Source organism: Panthera onca, chromosome X, assembly GCF_046562875.1.
Source record: "Panthera onca isolate mPanOnc1 chromosome X, mPanOnc1 haplotype 2, whole genome shotgun sequence".
NCBI classification, from domain to species: domain Eukaryota; kingdom Metazoa; phylum Chordata; class Mammalia; order Carnivora; family Felidae; genus Panthera; species Panthera onca.
This window is the reverse complement of record NC_138357.1, coordinates 115060041-115072045: the sequence shown is the minus strand read 5'-3', so window position 1 is coordinate 115072045 and position 12005 is coordinate 115060041. Positions and strand designations below refer to the sequence as shown.

Sequence of the window (12005 nt, the reverse complement as noted above, 5' to 3'; positions counted from 1 at the left end):
ACCATCCATATATACAAAGAATAGCCACAGCATCACTTCCTTCTTCAAGTTTTTCCTTTGAAATTTATTTTGATATAGCCTCTAAATAGCTCACTTTGGCCCTGAGTTCTTAGGCTTTTCTGAACCATTCTGTACGTGCTCTGTGTTTTTTTTCCCTTGTTGCTTTAATCACTTTTTTTCTTTTCCTGGTGCTGGTAACGTGAAGTTTGCAGTGGTTTTTGCATACTTTCTTTGCTTCCTGTTCAGCCCAGGACATTTATTTTAGAGTTGCCTCATTTTAGATTTTAGAGTTTGGAAGTGATGTTTTTATGCTACTGGTTTCTCTACCATTCAAAGTCATTGTTCTTGATTTGGAATTGTGCTTTTGAGTCTGTCCTTCTGCCCACGGTTGGTAAAGTAAGGCCGTATTTGTTTTCGGTTGACTTTAAGATAGGGTGATGATTTGGGTATCTTGGTGTCAGCATCATGGTAGGTGATGGAGATACAAAGCCAGGCTGTGGTGTTGTGCTCTTAAGGAGTTTGTAATCCAGTAGAAGAGGCAGAAAGCCACCAGTAAAGTGCAGGATGATATGCATGTTCAGATGGAAATACAGGGTGCTGGTACTCTAGGCCAGAAGAGGTGCCCTTAGCGCAGACTTATGGGGACTGGGAAAGGCAGTGATTCTTTAGTGTGAAGAGTCTTAAAGGAGGCCCAGAATGTCAAGTGAAGGGAAGGGGTTTTCCCCTTAGACATGGGTCTGAGAACGAGCATATAAAATTGGGAAAATAGCAAGAAGTAACATGGATTTATTTATTGCATGCTTTGTTTTGATGCATTTACTTCATCTACATCCCAGGATCTTGATTTTCTTTATAGCCATCTTTTGACTTTTCACTTTTACATAGGAAAATACTATGTTTTATATATAGAAAATACTGAAACCAGGGATTTAAATAGGAATGGACCTTTGGTAAAATGGATAAACAGATGGTATCCGTTTTCTACTGTAAGCTCCTACAGGCATGGTGTTGAGTTTTTTTTTTTTAAGAGAGAGAGAGTGAGCATGTGAGCAGGGGAGAGGGGCAGAGGGAGAGAGAGAGAAAGAGAGAAGAGAGAGAGAGAGAGAGAGAATGAATCTTATGCAGCCCCCATAGTCAGCTCAGAGCCTGTCGCGGGGCCTGATCCCGTGACCGTGGCTTCACACACCTCCAGATTATTGCTCATGTCTCTCAGATTGGGAGACTGATTTTATTTATTTTTTTGAAGTTATCTCTATGCCCAACATGGAGCTTGAACTCACCACCCTGAGACCCCAAGATCAAGACTGGCATTCTCTACTGACTAAGCCAACCAGGCACCCTGGGAGGCTGATTTTAAATGTATTCCCATAGCGGGGTGCCTGGGTGGCTCAGTGGCTTAAGAGTCTGATTTTGGCTCAGGTCATGATCTCAGAGTTGGTGAGTTTGAGTCCTGTGTCGGGCTTTCTGCTGGTGGAGAGCCTGCTTCAGATCCTGTGTCACCCTCTCTGCCTCTCCCCCACTTGCACGTGTGCTTGCTGTCTCTCCCAAAAATAAATAAAAACATAAAAACAAACAAATAAATAAATGTGTTCCCATAGGGAGATAAAAATATGTGCCTTACAGAAAGGCCCTCTAGGGATGCAATGACTTCATCAAGGAATTCACTATACAATATTAGCTGGTTAATTAGATGAAGAGTTTTGTTTTTGTTTTTATTTTTTAGTTTTTTAAACATAACTTTAAAAAACAAGTTGATTTATTTCTGAGTAATCTGTACACCCATGTGGGGCTCCAACTCCTGACTCTGAGATCAAGAGTCACATGCTCTTCTGACTGAGCTATCCAGGTGCTCTTGTTTTTGTTTTTAAAGCATGCTGTCATAGACTTTTATTTACTGTCTCTGTCTACATTTTGGTAATTTCTTGTAATCTGGGTCCCACCTGCTCAGAAAACTCACATCCCCAGTCTGTTTTACAGGTAGGATACGGGCTTCTGACCTAGGTTAGGACAGTCATTTTAGACAGAGTGAGACTTGTATATGGAAGTGAGCCTTGTGAGGTGGCCATCATGTGTGGTTGAATTGATGGTCTAGTGATCATATTGACAGAGATGTTTTGATTTTTTTTTAAAGTTTTATTTATTTAATCTCTACACCCAAAATGAGTCCCAAACTCACAACCCCAAGGTCAAGAATAGCCATACTCTTCCTACTCACCTAACTAGGTATCCCCTGATTTTTTTTTTTTTTTTTTTTTTTTAAAGTAGTGGCAATTGCAGAGCTTATGGAATTCAGTCTCAAGTGATTTTGGTGCTGAGTAGTGACAATAGATTTTTTTTGAGGGGAGGGTATTTATCTTCTGATATTTTCTGATCATGTGGGATTTGTGGTTAGATGTCTTATATTAATTTTGGAATATTTTCAGCCATTATCTCTTCAAATATTTCTTCTCTCCCATTCTCCCATTTCTGTGATTCCGTTTATCAATATGTTAGAAACTTTGATATTTTCCCCCAGCTCTTGAATGTTTTTGTTTGGTTTTTCACTCTGTTTTCTCTCAGTGTTTCGGTTGGGGTAATTTCTGCTAATTTTCAAGTTCATGGATTCTTTGCTTGGCTGAGTTGAGTCTAGTGAAGAGCCTGTTGAAGGAACAACTCTTCATTTCTTTTAACTGTGTTTTTCATTTTTAGCACTTTTGTTTGCTTCTTACAGTTTCCATCTCTGGTGTGAATTACCCCTGATTTTGCATGTTGTTCTCTTTTACGTTAGAGCTGTAAACATGTTACCCATAATATTTTAAATTTCATTGTGGATATTTCCAAAATGTAATTCTGTATGTAGATCTGATATGTTCTTTGTCTTTTCTGAGTGTTGTTTTTTCTTTGCCTTTTCTTATGCCTCGTGATTTGTTTTCCTTGTTGCAAGCCTGATTTATTTTGTAGAACAGTAAAGACTGAGGTACATAACTTTTATGTCTGTAAATGGGCATATCTTTCCTGTGCTAGGCCTTTGGTGTAGGGATTTGAGTTAGTCTAGTTAGGATTTGGGCTGGGTTTGAGTCTGATTGTTGCTATGGTTACCCTTAGTGTACCTCAGGCTTCAGATTCTTGGTAGAGACAGTTTATGATTAGGGTGGGAGTTGGTTTATTTTGACTTTCAGGTGTTCCTTTTGAACTGTGGTTTAGGGAGGGTCTCTTTATATGCCCTGTTCTTCTGTCCCTCTGCCAGTAGTAGTCTTTCGTTTACTAGAAGTTGGTCATTGGAAGTTGGTTAGCTTGGAGGTGGGGAGTGATGGTGGGGTGTCATCTTTTGTTCTGGTTAAACCTCAGGTTTAGGCTTGCATCAGTGTCCCACAGTCTTGCCCCACCCTTAGCTGCATTGAGTTTTTACCAATGCTGTAAGGGTAGAAGCACTTATTTGCCTTGATGAGGGATTTTCTTCCTTCGTGGAGATAGGGAGAGAAGGATCTGGGTGTTTTCTTGCTTCTGAGGCACAGCTGCATTTCCCTTCCCCCAGGTCTGCATCACAATGGGCGTCCGCAGTGCCCTTTACTCTCTGTGAGTGCCTGGTGGGGTTGGTGGAGGAAGATCCTGCTGAAGGTTGGGGTCTCCCCAATTTCTGTGACCCCCTCAGTGATTTCACACTGTCCCTTCAGCTAAGCCACATCGGGTTTTTATCAACTTGCCAATTATTCTAGCTGCGCTCTTCTTATCAGTGTCCAGTTGCAGTCTACCCCAGGTGAGCACAAGGTTGTCTCCTGTCTCCTTGCAGGTACTGTCTCCCGAGATTTTGAGCCAGTTGGTTGTTCTCCGATGGGTTTAAAAAAAGTTATGAATTTGAAATTAGTCCAGGTATTTTTCATTGTAGGGGTGGGCAGCTGTATTCCTTCCAGCTTTCTTATTCTGGGGTGGAAGACAAGTTTGGTTACCCTTAAAATTTTAACATGCACATTTAACTAAGTCTAAACTTAATTATTATCCCTAACCTCCTGAATAAGGCAAAGATTTTAGAATGGCTTACCTTTTAACCCCCATCCCCTCTTCCATGTTAGTTATTTATACCTTAGTTTTGCTTAAGTCACCTTAAGCCTATATAAAAATAGTGAATGTTTACTCATCAACATGTGTTCCAAATTTCTTTCTTTTACCATTCTTCACCCCATTTCTTCATTGTGGGCTCAGTTTCCTTTTTCAAAAAGAATGTTTTGTGTAGTTCTTTCACTAAAGGCCTGTTAGTAACTTGATCTTTGTATTTCTGAAAATCTTGACTTCACTTTTTCTCTTGAATGATTGTTGAGCTGGATACAGAATTTATGTTGATACTTATTTTCCCTCAGCACTTTGATGTTATTATCTTGTGTTTTGACAAGTCTTGTTAATGAGAAGTCTTTAGTCAGTTCAGGTATAATTTTTTTGTATGTAGGTAATTATCTTTTCCCTTGGGATACCTGTAAGATTTTGCTCTTTGTTTTTGATCTGCTGTTTTTTTCTGATCTTTCTACCTGTGGATTTGTTTTTATTCTGCTTTTATTTGGCATACTCCATCAGTCTGAAGACTCCTGATGCCTTCAGTTATTAAAAAAAAAAAAACAAAAACTTAGACTTTAGCTTTTAAATTCTTGCTTCCCATTTTCCATTTCTAGAACTATTTAGATAATGTGTTGTATCTTTTCATTGTATCCTCCCTGTTGCTTAAATTTGCTTTAGTGTTTTCCTTTTTTAAATTTCTGGGTGATTTCCTGACACCCATCTTGCAATTGACTAATTTCTCTTTACCTGTGTCTAGTCATTTGGTTAAACCATTACTTGAGAATTTTCATTAAAAACACTTGGCTATTTTTTTTAAATATAAAAATTACTGTGTTTGTACAAGTCTACTTTTAGATTTTCATAAGAGCATTTTCTTGTTATTTCTTTGAACATTTGAAAATATAATTATGTTTGTCTCCTTTGGATTGTTGTAGTTCTTGAGGAGTGAGATCTCTGATTTGTTTGCCCGCTTTCCCTCTAAGTTTTGCTTGTCAGAGTTTGCTACATTTGACACTTTGGGGATTATTTGCTTGTTCCTGGCTTGTGGGATGCTTCTTTTGAGTGGTTTTGCATTTGTCTCTGATGGGACTCTTTGGGGTCACTGTTCCAGGAGAGTTTTCCAACTATTCTGAGACAGATTTCTGAAATCCAGAGAGTGGTGTGAACTGGACTCCCTGTCTGTGGTGGAGCAAAGACTTGGGTTTTCCCTTTTGCTTTGGTCATTCCTACAACACACAGCCCTAGGCTTCTGTGTGTAAGTTTTCTTTTTGCTTTCTTTAAAAAAGGTAAAAAAAAATATTTATTTATTTTTGAGAGTGAAAGGAGAGGAGTGCATGCATGCCTGCATGGGGAAAGGGCAGAGAAAGAGGGGGACAGAAGATCTGAAGCAGGTTCTGTGCTGACAGCAGAGACCCCGATGCAGGGCTCAAACTCATGAACTGTGAGATGATGACCTGAGCCGAAGTTGGACTCTTAACTGAGCCACCCAGGCGCCCCTCTTTTTTTCTTATACATCCAAGGATAGCCCTTGGTATCTCTTGACTTTATGCTGGTGGTTCGCTTCCATCTTCTTTCCCATGCACAGACTTTAGGGATAATCTCTGGTTTCCTGGTCCCGATTAATCATTTGAGTTTGTAGCCATTGGTTTAGACAGCAGGAGTGAGCAGGTCTTTGTCTTGTGACAAGGAAGAGAAAGGTCTTTGTCCTATGTTAAGGAAGAATCTCATTTAATAAGCTCTTGTTTATGCAGCCACTCCTTTCTATTCTGGTCTCCCTGTTGGTCAGGAAATAGTTCGTCCAGGTAAGAACTAGGAAGTAATTGCAACCACAGGCATCCTCTAAGTTGAATAGATTATTCACCAGAAGTGCATTTATACATTGGTTGTGTAGAACAGTTCATATTCTCTGATAGGAACTATGCATGTTATTTTAAAAAATGGGTTAGTTTCCCAGGTAACCCTTAGGAGTCTGTTCTTTTCATGATGTAGTTGAAATTCACATAGACATGTGAGCTCTTTGGGATTGTAGTCAGTATGTAGTAGGTGATTTTTGTGGGGAGGTGCATTTTAACATTCTCAGTGAGAGAGGGGAGTCTGGTAGTTACCAACCTGATTTGGTCTTCTCTGGTTGTGACCTGCCAGCTACCAGTGCCTGTTAATTGTTACAAATTCTGACCACTGGGGGCTCCTGGGTGGCTCACTTGGTGAAGCGTTCAAATTCTGCTCAGGTTGTGATTGCGTCATGATCTCATGGTTCATGAGTTAGAGCCCCACATCGGGCTTTCTGCTGTCAGCACGGAGCCCCACTTCAGGTCCTCTGTCTACCTCTCTCTGCTGCTCCCCTGCCTATGTGCATGCACATGCTATTTCTCTCAAAAATAAATGAACATTAAAAAAAAAAAGTCTGGCCACTGTTCTCAAACTTGCCACCAAATCATCTCCTTTCCTACTCAGCACACAACCTTGCCTCTGCACCACTGAGAATATTGAGAGCCCTTTGGCAGATTTTCTGCAGCTTCTGGCTCCATCTACAAATTTCTCAGTCCCTCTCTCTCCAGAGCTGTTGTTTTCCTCCTGTCTCAGAAGATGAGGTGCTTCTGTTCTTCCAGGCCAGTCCCTTGCCTGGTGCCCTCTGCTTCAGTGCTGCTGCTTTAGCAATGTTTTTCCATCAGTTATTCCCCCTCTTCCTCCTCATCCTATATCCCTGTAGTTCTCAACCATGGGCCTTTTTGCTCCACAGGGGACATTTTGCAATGCCTGAAGACATTTTTGGTTGTCACAACTGGGGTGGGGGTGATGGTATGTATGCTCCTAGCATCTGGTGGGCGGAGGCCAGGGATGCTGCTAAACATCTTACAGTGCACACAGCACAGCCTCCTCCCCCCCTCCCCACCCCCTCAGCAAAGAACTTATCTGTTCTAAAATGTTGTTGGTAGTGCTGAAGTTGAGTAACCTTGTTACATCCTTAGTCTCGCTTTTTGACTTCTTTGTTTTACTCTGATCTTATTCCTAAGGTTCTTGTCTTCGAAAACCCTCCCTAAACTGCTTAGGTCCCCTCCCCATTCCTATCTACCTAATCTTCTCCCCTTCTCCAGACTTCTGAGAGGGTGGTCTGTATGTAGTCTATCCATTTCTCATTCACTTCTCAAACTTCAGCTCTTGCTCTGTGACTTCCCACTCTCAACGCTGTTTAAACTGTTTTTGCTGAGATCACCTGTGATCTCTTGTGTGCTCCATTTAGTAGATTCATTCAGTTCCAATTTTACTTGACATTTCTGTTGCACCTGACACCGTTAATCACTATCTCCTTGAAGCAGTGTGTTCCCTTGGTGTCTGTGTTCTCCATGTCCTACTCTTACATTTCTTTGTCTACAAGCTCTGTTGGCTTGTCCCAGTCCAGTTACTCCTTATATACTGTTGTTACCTGGGTTTGACTTCTTGGCCAAGTGTAATCATAGGTCATTATCTCAATTACATCCAGAGTTTCACTTTGACTTATATGCAGGTGTTTTTCTAAATTCCTCCCCCATTTTTCCCTACAAGCTTCAGACTCCTTCTTAATGACCTTCTGGAAATCTACACCTCAGCATTCTTACAGGTACCTTGTACTGAACATGTTTAATGTGAAGTACAGCATCCTTTCCTTGAACTTGTCCTCCTTAATTGAAGAAAAAAATCTCTTACTGGTTCCATCGTCCACTTAGTCTCCTAAGGTGGTTAGCTGGGTCTTGTCAAACTCCGGATACATTATCTAGAGTTGCTAATATGATACAAAATGTGATTATGATCATATCACTGATCTGCTTGAAAGCCTGCAACTGTGCTCTCTTGCTGACAGAAGGAGAAAGGATAGACTCAATTCCCTTATATGGCTTGTCAGGTTCTCTTTGGTATGTTCTCTGCCTACCTACCTCTCCAGCCTCACATCCTTTCCCTGTCAGCCTCAAACACTATGCTCTGACAGGGAGAGCTCCCCATAAAATTCTGTTTCAAATGTGCTGTCTTTGCTTGTGCTCTCTCCTTTGCCTGGAACGCAGTGGTTTTCTGTAGAGTTGCTACCTCTGTGGATGGTGGGATTCCCTATTCCTCATGGAAGCTACAGTTAATTGGCACCTATCCCCACTTCACTGGCCTCAATGTTATTGAATATTCTTTGTCTGAACTATGATTTTGGAGGTCCAGGACTGGGTAAATGGTGGCATTAGTCTCGCAGAAAGGACAGGGAATGGGTACGGGTAGTTTTTACAGCTTTTCAATTATGTGATTACTATTAAGCCATTTCTTTTCTTAGTCCCTGCTACCTGTAGTTTTATTATCTTTCAAGGATTCTTCTGGAAAAATGTATCTTTTGGAGGAGATATCTTTTATTGTCCTACACGAAGATGTGGGTGTTTCAGCTCTACTGGGCTTTGCCACCCATTCAAAAAAAATTTTTTTAAAGTAGGCTCCACACGCAGTGTGGGGCTTGAACTCACTATCCTGAGATTAAGAATGGCATGCTTTGGGGCGCCTGGGTGGCGCAGTCGGTTAAGCGTCCGACTTCAGCCAGGTCACGATCTCGCGGTCTGTGAGTTCGAGCCCCGCGTCAGGCTCTGGGCTGATGGCTCGGAGCCTGGAGCCTGTTTCCGATTCTGTGTCTCCCTCTCTCTCTGCCCCTCCCCCGTTCATGCTCTGTCTCTCTCTGTCCCAAAAATAAATAAAAAACGTTGAAAAAAAATTAAAAAAAAAAAAAAAAAAAAAGAATGGCATGCTTTGCAACTGAGTCAGCCAGGTGCCCTTGCCACCTGTAAAATCTTAACCTGCTGCCTTGTAGCTCCTTAGAATTCCTCACTGATTTGCCTGCTGGGGGTACTTCCTGCATTCCCAGGGCCAGGGCTGCTCTGGGGTTTTGTTTTGTCCCCCCCCTCCCCCTTATTTAAGTGGATTTTAGTGTAGAAGGAAAGGTAAACGTGTTTGGTCAGCCATTTTGCAGCAGAACTTCACTACTCTGTACCTCATGTGGTTTCTCCTTTTTTTCCTCTATTGTAGACATCATGGCAAAGAATCTCTTTTATTATTAAATTTTATTTATTTGCAAAGAATGTCTTTTATTTTTGAAAAAATTTTTAAGTTTATTTATTTTGACAGAGAGAGTGAGAGTAAGTGGGGGAGGAGCAGAGAGAGAGAGAGAGGGAGGGGGAGAGAGAATCCTAAGCAGGGTCTTCATTGTTAGCGTGGAGCCCGTCATGGGGCCTGAACTCACTAACTGTAAGATCATGACCTGAGCCGAAATCAAGAGTTAGACGCTTAACTGAGCCATCCAGGGGCCCCAAGTATGTCTTTTAAAGTGAATCCTTACATGTATCTTTGATCATGTTCTTAGGACACTAGTCGTAGATATCCCTTGAGAATCACTGGGGGTGGTGATAGATAACACTGACGAGATTGTGCCATACCTGTGAAGGTTGTGAAGCAAACACTGCTGAGTCACCTAAAGGAAAGGTTGCCAGTTAAAAATGTTTACTATTTTGGCCAATGTGATCAAATGGTTTCTCCTTATTGTTTATCGTTGGATTTTAAAAAAAAATACTTCTAAGATTGAACATTTTACAAAATTTATTTATTGGCCATTTGTACTTTGTACATTTTCTTTTCGTGTTAAAGGCTTAAAAAAAATTCTTTGTAGGGTTGACTCATTTCTTTGCTTTTAACATGAAATAAGCAAACACTACCAAATGTAAGATCCATTGCTCTTTCTTTCTTTAAAATGTTTATTTATTTGGGGTGCCTGGGTGGCTCAGTTGGTTAAACATCAACTTCGGCTCAGGTCACGATCTCACATCTCATGAGTTCGACCCCGGTGTCGGGCTCTGTGCTGACAGCTCAGAGCCTGTAGCCTGCTTTAGATTCTGTGCCTGCGCCTGCTCTGCTCATGTACTCTCGCTCTCTCTCTCAAAAATGAATAAACATTAAAATAATAATAAAAAAAACGCTTTATTTATTTTGGAAGAGATGTGGAGCTGGGAAGGGGCAGAAAGAGAGGGAGAAAGAATCCCAATCTCTGTTGTCAGCATAGAGCCTGATGTGGAGCTTGATCTCAGGCAACTGTGAGACCATGACCTGAGTCAGATACTTAACTGACTGAGCCACTCAGGTGCCGCTTACAATGTGGTTTTGACCAGATATCCTTTTTCTATCTCATTTCAGATGTATGAACTTCTGGGTTGTGAATTAATTAATTGGGTTGTTGTGATATCCAGTCAGTGAAATGGTAAACATGAAAGCACTTTGCAAATTATATAATATCATCATCAGCATTATTTATAATAATCCTTAAGTGTTTTTAACTAAATTTTGTTGGAATGTTCTCTCTTCTGTTGGCTCACACAACTTAACTGTAACCCCATACGTTTTCCCAGACCTAGTTCAGATCCACTTTCCTATGTAAAACATAACCTCTCCAGTCTAAAACAAGCACACTTTTCTTTGAACATTTATAGCCATTGTGACTTGTATGGTTTATTTGGTAATCATGAATCTGCATCGTCTAATCTTGCCTGTTGTTTTTTTTTTAAGAATTTTTATTTTTAAGTAATCTTTACACCCAACATGGGCTCAAACTGACAACGCTGAGATCAAGAGTTGCATGCTCTCCTGACTGAGCCAGCCAGTTGCCACCAGTGTCCTCTGTCTTGTATGAACCGTACTCCTAGGCCATTCTATCTGTGTAGTGGGTCCAGTTTTGATTTCTTGAAAGTGGAGCAGTAATTTAGACAAGTTATGAAACAGTCTAGTGCAGAATTTTAGATTTTAATAGCTTTTTCCTTTTTTTTTTTAAAACATTATCTAACTCATACCCAATTTGACATTTTTTTTTTTTCTCAAAGTAAACTCTGCCCCCAATGTGGGGCTCTAACTCCTGGCCCTGAAATCAAGCCAACCAGGTGCCCTGACAGTCACTTTTTTTTTTTGAGCTTATTTATTTATTTTGAGACAGAGCGAGTGAGAGCGCACATGTGCAAGTAGGGTCCGGGCAGAGGGAGAGGGAGAGGGTGAGAGAGAATCCTCAGCAGGCTCCATGCCCAACAAGGAGCCCAATGTGGGGCTCGATCTCATGATAGTGAGATCATGACCTGAGCTGAAATCAAGAGTCAGACACTTAACTGACTGAGCCACCCAGGTGCCCCAGCCACATTTAAAAAAAAAATTTTTAATGTTTATTTTATTTTTGAGACAGAGAGATAGAGCATGAGTGGGGGAGGGGCAGAGAGAGAGACACACAGAAACTGAAGCAGGCTCCAGGCTCTGAGCTGTCAGCACAGAGCCCGATGTGGGGCTCGAACTCGCAAGGCTCAAACTTGTCAACTGCGAGATCATGACCTGAGCCGAAGTGAGACGCTTAACCAACTGAGCCACCTAGGCGCCCCTCCCCCCACTCACATTTCTAAAGTGACCCATCACCTTTATCACATCTTACCAAAGCATCCAACCTAATTTTCACAGCAACTGCAACTTTCTTTTAATTGGTTTATATACTAGTTAGTTGAAAACCATGCAATGGCTATTAGAAGAGGAGTTGATGTCGTTTTGGGGAAGAAATGCAACTGACTTTTGAATGCTAAGCATGCAGCAGCTCCATTTCAGGGAGAAGTGTGAAGTTGAACTAAACAGTTATCTATTAGCCAAAAACATTGGTGCAGTTGGCATTAGCCAGTCTGTTTCACAGAAGTAATGGGGAGTTGGTAACTGTTAGGTCTGTTAAGAGAAATGCTGGAGGCCAATATGGCTTGAGTGCAACGGTGCAAATGGGCTTTTGTAATACATTTATACTTTTCAGAAAGTCCATTTTCCATGAATAACACATTTTTAAAAACAATGTAACAAAGATAACTGAATTATTTAGAGTGCCTGGAGAAAATAACTCTGTACAAATAAGATTGCCATGAAACCTTTTCCCCAAATAGAGTTTTCCTTTTCTCCTGGACATAGTTTCTACCTCT

At 41.1% G+C, this 12005-nt stretch overlaps 1 protein-coding gene across 6 annotated transcripts in view; it reads left to right on the top strand.

Moving 5' to 3' along the window:
* CDKL5 (cyclin dependent kinase like 5) overlaps positions 1-12005 on the top strand; it is a 211637-nt gene that overhangs the window by 9897 nt on the left and 189735 nt on the right. Inside the window, exon 1 of one of the 6 annotated variants that reach the window (XM_081793073.1) lies at positions 3563-3736. The exons of the other annotated variants lie outside the window; for them this stretch is intronic. The gene's annotated coding sequence lies outside the window, so the exon portion shown is untranslated. Of the gene's footprint in view, positions 1-3562; positions 3737-12005 lie in introns of those variants that run through there. 6 annotated transcript variants of the gene reach the window in all.